This window comes from Cebus imitator, unplaced genomic scaffold, assembly GCF_001604975.1.
Source record: "Cebus imitator isolate Cc_AM_T3 unplaced genomic scaffold, Cebus_imitator-1.0 Scaffold47, whole genome shotgun sequence".
NCBI classification, from domain to species: Eukaryota; Metazoa; Chordata; class Mammalia; order Primates; family Cebidae; genus Cebus; species Cebus imitator.
In genome coordinates, this window is record NW_016107362.1 from 2,827,980 (window position 1) to 2,834,242 (window position 6,263).

Below are 6,263 nucleotides of genomic sequence, written 5' to 3' on the forward strand. Positions count from 1 at the left end.
TTTTTTTTTTTTTTTTGAGACAGAGTTTCACTCTTGTTACCTTGTTACCCAGGCTGGAGTGCAATGGCGCGATCTCGGCTCACTGCAATTGGAATTGCAGTAAATGAAACATCTTGTTACCTGGTTAACTCTGTTCTGTATGTTAATGGAACTGCAAGTTCACTTAATTCTGGCTTCTTCAGGAGTTCCCTGGAGGCCAAGCTAGCATGACGAGTTAAAACAAAAAGCTTTCAGTATTACAGCATAGATGCTTACTTTTTAAAAAACGCCACTGGAACCTCAAAATCATTTAAAGTAGATGAAATATTACCAAAATATTACAACTGCATTAATATTATAATGTTGTGCTATGCTGGGATATTTTTTAAATGTTTGAATTAATACTTGAAACAAAGTAATAAAGTACACAATCTGTCCCTAGTTGGTATAACTGAAACTATATCCATGGAAACAGAACTCAGTGACCATGAATACTAATCCATCTGCATTTTCACAAAGAGGTACAAAATGAAAATCTCGATTACAACTACATGTTTGGCAAATGCAATCTCCTGTTCAAATTTATAAGTGGGTGACTTGCTATTTTAAAACACTCATCAAGATTCTATCCTTTTCAATCTTTTAGAATTTGAGGATCTGGCCTTACCTATACTGAGTACACAGCTAAGAATGATAGAACTCTGGCACTGCTTGAACACTTACATAATACTCCAATGCTCATGCATGTGGCATGAGGTCTGGTTTAAACAGCAAGGTATTTGCCCTATAACCCAAATAGCTGCCCACGACTGCCTGTCAGACTAAATAACTGATTTTATTGTTCATACTGCTTTAAATTCCTTCATCCACAACCTCCATTTCTTCCTGAAGTTGCTTTTAAAATAAATTACTGAAAGTGTTTTTTGATAACTACAAGCTGAGTACAGATAGCCTGTGAAAAGAAGAGCTTTGTTTCAGAGAAAGAGTAGGGAGAAGAAAATTCCTTATATAATTTAGTGTACAGTACTGATAACCTACACCTCTAACTGTATTTAGATCTACACCTATACCTATATTTAGGGTTACTTGACATTGATGTGTGAGATTCGGCTGGGGTCTCGGGAATGCCCTGAATGCTCCTAGAGTGGGGAGAACCTCTAGAGGCTGGGGGATGAACAGCGAGAGGGAGGAGAGTCTCCAAAAAAAGCTCTCCCCTATTTCATTATCTTTCCAGGGTCCAAGTCTAAGACTTTTCCCACATTCCTCTTATTTAACATGTATCTTGATCTTACTTTCTTCCTTGTAAAATCACTTGATATATAGTTTATAATGTATATATAGATATGGAACCTTTTCCAAGGAGCAAAGTACATTTTACTTACCTTCTAAAAGATAATTGCAAAATTTACCACTCACCTTTTGTCTTAGAAATCATATTTAGAAATTAATGTGACTCTCTTATATTTTGCCACAGACAGCTAGAAAGTAGAGCATCTTATCTCATGAGAGTTCAATGTCACACTCTGGGAAATGTTAGAAACTATGTAACAAAGGTTATTAGGGGTCAGTTTGCTGTTAGATGTGTGATTTATTGTTTTTAGTGTAATGAAGTCCTATAATTTTGATGAGTTGGAAACGATGCTCATTTTTATTGGCAAGTGGTTTGAAACTACTTGTGAATAATCAGTCATATTGCTCAAAAAGAAAAAGCTGTTTGGGTTTTAATAAAATGTTCTATAATTGATATCTTAACAACCACAGCACTCTAATTGCTGGAACAAAGAGTATGATACGTGGATTGCTGACCCTCTCTGGTGTCAATTTTGTTGTAGAAATCAAATGATTGCAATGTAAAAAAAAGTGGCCCATAAAGTGCTTATATTTTGAAATTGGTCCTCATACATACATCTATCTATCTATCTATCTATCTATCTATCTATCCATCTATCTCTCTATCTATCTAATCTATCTATCATCTGTCTATCCATGCATCTATGTATTCATACAGTTGAAACAGAAACAAATAGGTAGAGATTTAGGTATAGGCACCATGGTAGGAAAATAAGCACTGTGAATCTAGACCTGACATTTACAGGTAAGCTCAGGTCTATCAAATTGTTGAGGCTGGAATATTTCTTATGGCATATGCTTGATGTCTTAGATAGGACTCCCACTATTTGAGATTTAAGATTCACTCTTCCTCTAGCCAAGGGGAAGGGAATAATGCAAAGTCAGATTGCTGATGTTATTCATCTTTTCTGAATTTGTTCAATGGTTTATCTTCTGAATCTGATGTTGGGTTCTGAATTCCAGCCTCCCTACCATTAATAGTACCTTCTGCCCAGGCACTGAACAATGCTTCCCAAATCTAACTATGGGTTGGGAATCTGAAAGACTGCCAGCTTTAGCAGGAAAGGGAAGTGTTTTGTTTGTTTGTTTCCCTTCTGAATTTATAGAGTTAGCATAGAAGGCACTCATACATCATGAACCAGAGACACTTCTTTCACAGTGTAAGCTGCAGAACAATTCTGAATGGTCTACCACCTGGAAGCCCTGGCTGTAATTCTACTGCCAGATTGGATGGTGACCCTAAGTTTAGTTAGTTATGCCCCTTGGCGATGATGGGAGAGCCTATAAAACGAGGATGAAAATACTGACCTCCCAGGGATGTTTGAGAGGAGTGTAGTCTGCCTGCCAAACTATAGGCACAGTATTCACTACGACACCTTCCCCAATACCAGTGCAGTGCCTCAACAATTTCTCTGCCTCATTAAAGTCAATAACAAAGTGTGATGTAAGAAAAAAAATAGTGGAAACATATAGTAATTGATTTGCCTGTTATGGAGCTGATTTGATAAAAGGTCAAGTAGGGAAAAATGTTGAAAATTATTATTAATAGCTCTGTTATTTATTCATAAGGTGATTGATACATTTTAACACTGATAATCTAAAGTCAGCTCACATTGCCAGAAGTGAGTTATAACTATCCCATAGCCCAAAATTCCATCATGTTAAAGCATCACTATGATTTGAGACATTTTTTTGCAATTTTACAGTAAAATGTTTTTTTATCCCTATACTTAATCCATATTTGTAAGACACAGTCAAGTCACTAAAATATCCAAGAAATGGCTCTGAAATCATTTCACTTATTCAGATAAGTTTTTGTAAATGCATCAGTTTCTTATGAGAAATTATCACAATATAGTTTATTTTACAAATAAACATAGTTGGCAGTTACCATAAGTAGATAGAGAATTCAGTTTCACTCAATTTAGAACTTTATGTTAATATCATATTTCTAGTTGGATTTACTTTTTATTTTTTGCTTGACAAGAAAAGATTGTATATATTTATAGAAATGCTTTTGTATAAATTGTGTATATTGTGGAATAGCTAAATCAAAGTACATAACATATGCATTATCTCATATATGCATTTTTTTTCTGGTGAGACCACTTAAAATCTGCTCTTAGCAATTTTCAGGTATATGATATGTTATTATTAACTGTAGTCACCATGAGGTACAAGAAATCCCTTGAACTTATTCCTCCTGTCTAACTAAAATTTTGTATTCTTTGTCCAACATCTCCCCAGTCCTCCCAGTCCCTAGCCTCTGGTTACAATCATTTTATTCTCTGTATCTATGAGTTTGACATTTTTAAAATTCCATATACAAGTGAGATCATATTTTCTTTCTGTGCCTGGCTTATTTCATTTTCTACAATTTCTTCCAAGTTCATTTATATTGTTGCAAATGACAGAATTTCTTTCTTTATAAAAGCTGAATAGTATTGCATTATGTATACACGCCACGTTTTCTTTATCTATTCATCTGTCAATAAACACTTAGGTTGATTCCATAACTTGGCTACTATGATGGTTAATACTGACAACTTGATTAGATTGAAGGATGCAGTATTGATCCTGGGTGTGCCTGTGAGGGTGTTGCCAAAGGAGATTAACGTTTGAGCCTGTGGACTGGGGAAGGCAGACCCACACTTAATCAGGTGGGCACAATCTAATCAACCACCAGCGAATATAAAGCAGGTGAAGGAGCAAGAAGGGCCTAGCCTCACAGCCTATATCTCTCTCCCATGCTGGATGCCTTCTGCCCTTGAACATCAGACTCCAAATTCTTCAGTTTCGGGATTCAGATTGGCTCTTTTTGCTCAGCTTGCAGACCGCCAGTCTATTGTGGGAACTTATGATTGTGTAAGTCAATACTTAATTAAGTCATATATATATATATATATATATATATATATATTCCTATTAGTTCTGTCCCTTTAAAAGAACCCTGACTAATACAGCTACTGTAAATCATACAATAAATATGGAGGGGCAGGTATTTCTTCAACATACTGATTTTGTAACCTTTGAATATATACCCAGGGTGCAATTTCTGAATCATATAGTTCTATTTTTAATATTTTGAGGAGCCACCATACTGTTTCCATAATGTCTGCACCAATTTACGATCCCACGGTGTATAAGGATTCTCTTTTCTCTGCATCCTTGCCAACACTTGTTATATTTCATCTTTGTGATAATAGTTATTGTAACAGGTGTAAGGTGATACCCCATTGTGGTTTTAATTTGCATTTTTTTCAGATAATGGTGTTCTTCTTTTGAGAAATTTCTGTTCAGGTCTTTTGTTCATTTTTTATAAGACTCAAAAGAATGCAAACATTTGTTTCTCATCTACCTATGACCTGAAAGTCCTTGCTTTGGGTTGTCCCATGTTTCCAGACTGAACCAATGTACATCTTACACATATTAATTGACCGTGTCATGTCTTCCTAAAGTGTACGAAACCAAGCTCTACCTTGATGGCCCTGGAGACATGTCATCAGAACCTCCTGAGGCTGTGTCATGGGTGTGTCCTTAACCTTGGCAAAATAAACTTTCTTAACTGATTGAGACCTGTCTCAGACAATTTTAGTTCACAGAGTTGTGAAATCAATCTTCTGCCCTCAGTACCTCTGTTTTTCAGGCTTTTACACTTGAACTGGAATTTACACCAGTTCTCCAGCTCTCAGATCTTGAACTGTACTATAAACTTTCCTGGGTCTCCAGCTTGCAGATGACAAAGCATGGGACTTTTCAGCCTCCATAGTTGTGTGAGCCAATTCATTAGAATAAATCCCTTATAATAAACCAATAAATCCTGTTAGCTCTATCTCTCTAGAAAGCCCTAATATAGCCCACTCTTCCAAAACAGATTTTATTACTCTACATTTTGAAAAATGGAGCCCTAAATTCAAATTTGACTCGCATCCTAGGTTACCTGCACCATGTTCATGGACCACACCTAGCAGGAACCAATCACTAGTTCCATTTATCAAAAAGTCTTGGAGGCACCATTCTGAGCTTTTGCCAGAATTGCCATTTTAAACATTATGTTTTTCCTTCCCTCATAAATATATTTATACTTGTTAAGAACCTCATCTCAATCTTTATTTCAGGAAATATACCTATATTGATGTAGATTAACATAAGTATGAGATCATCATCAGCAAAGTTACTATCCCATCACTATCCTGGACAATTTTATCTTTATGGATTTTATGATAGTGTCAGGTTTTTCTGAGGATATCCAGACTGGGGATATTTGTGAGACAGCCCAAATTTACTCAAGACGGGTGTCTATAACAAAACAATGGATTTAAAAAAAAATTAAAGGATCAAATAATGAAAAATTTACATGATTTAATAATCTGAGTATTATGAGATTCATAGTGAAAGACAGCCCTCTTCTGTCATATTTTTTTCCATAAAAGAAATTATTAAATTTCTATTATTAATAAATTCCTATTATTAAACTTTTATTATTAAATAATAAATTCCTATTATTAAACTTTTAAATAGCTCCCATTATATAAAAATGCATAATAAGCTTATAGTAATGTTTCTAGTGTTATCAATATCAGACTTTGTTGACTTCCTACAAGAAAGAAAGAAGCAGCAATTTGCTTAGGTCTTCTATATTTCTTTAAAGTTGTAACTAGACAGGAAATCACACATACACCACTTCATAAATATTTTTTGCATGAGTGAATCCTCAATGATGCAGCAAAATATCAAACTTTAAAGGTTAAGTGAGTTAAGGAGGCATATTTGATGTGGCAGCACACTGAAATCACTAAGAAATCTTTAAAAATTACCTATGGCTCAAGCCTGTAATCCCAGCACTTTGGGAGGCCGAGGCGGGTGGATCACGAGGTCAAGAGATCGAGACCATCCTGGTCAACATGGTGAAACCCTGTCTCTACTAAAAATAC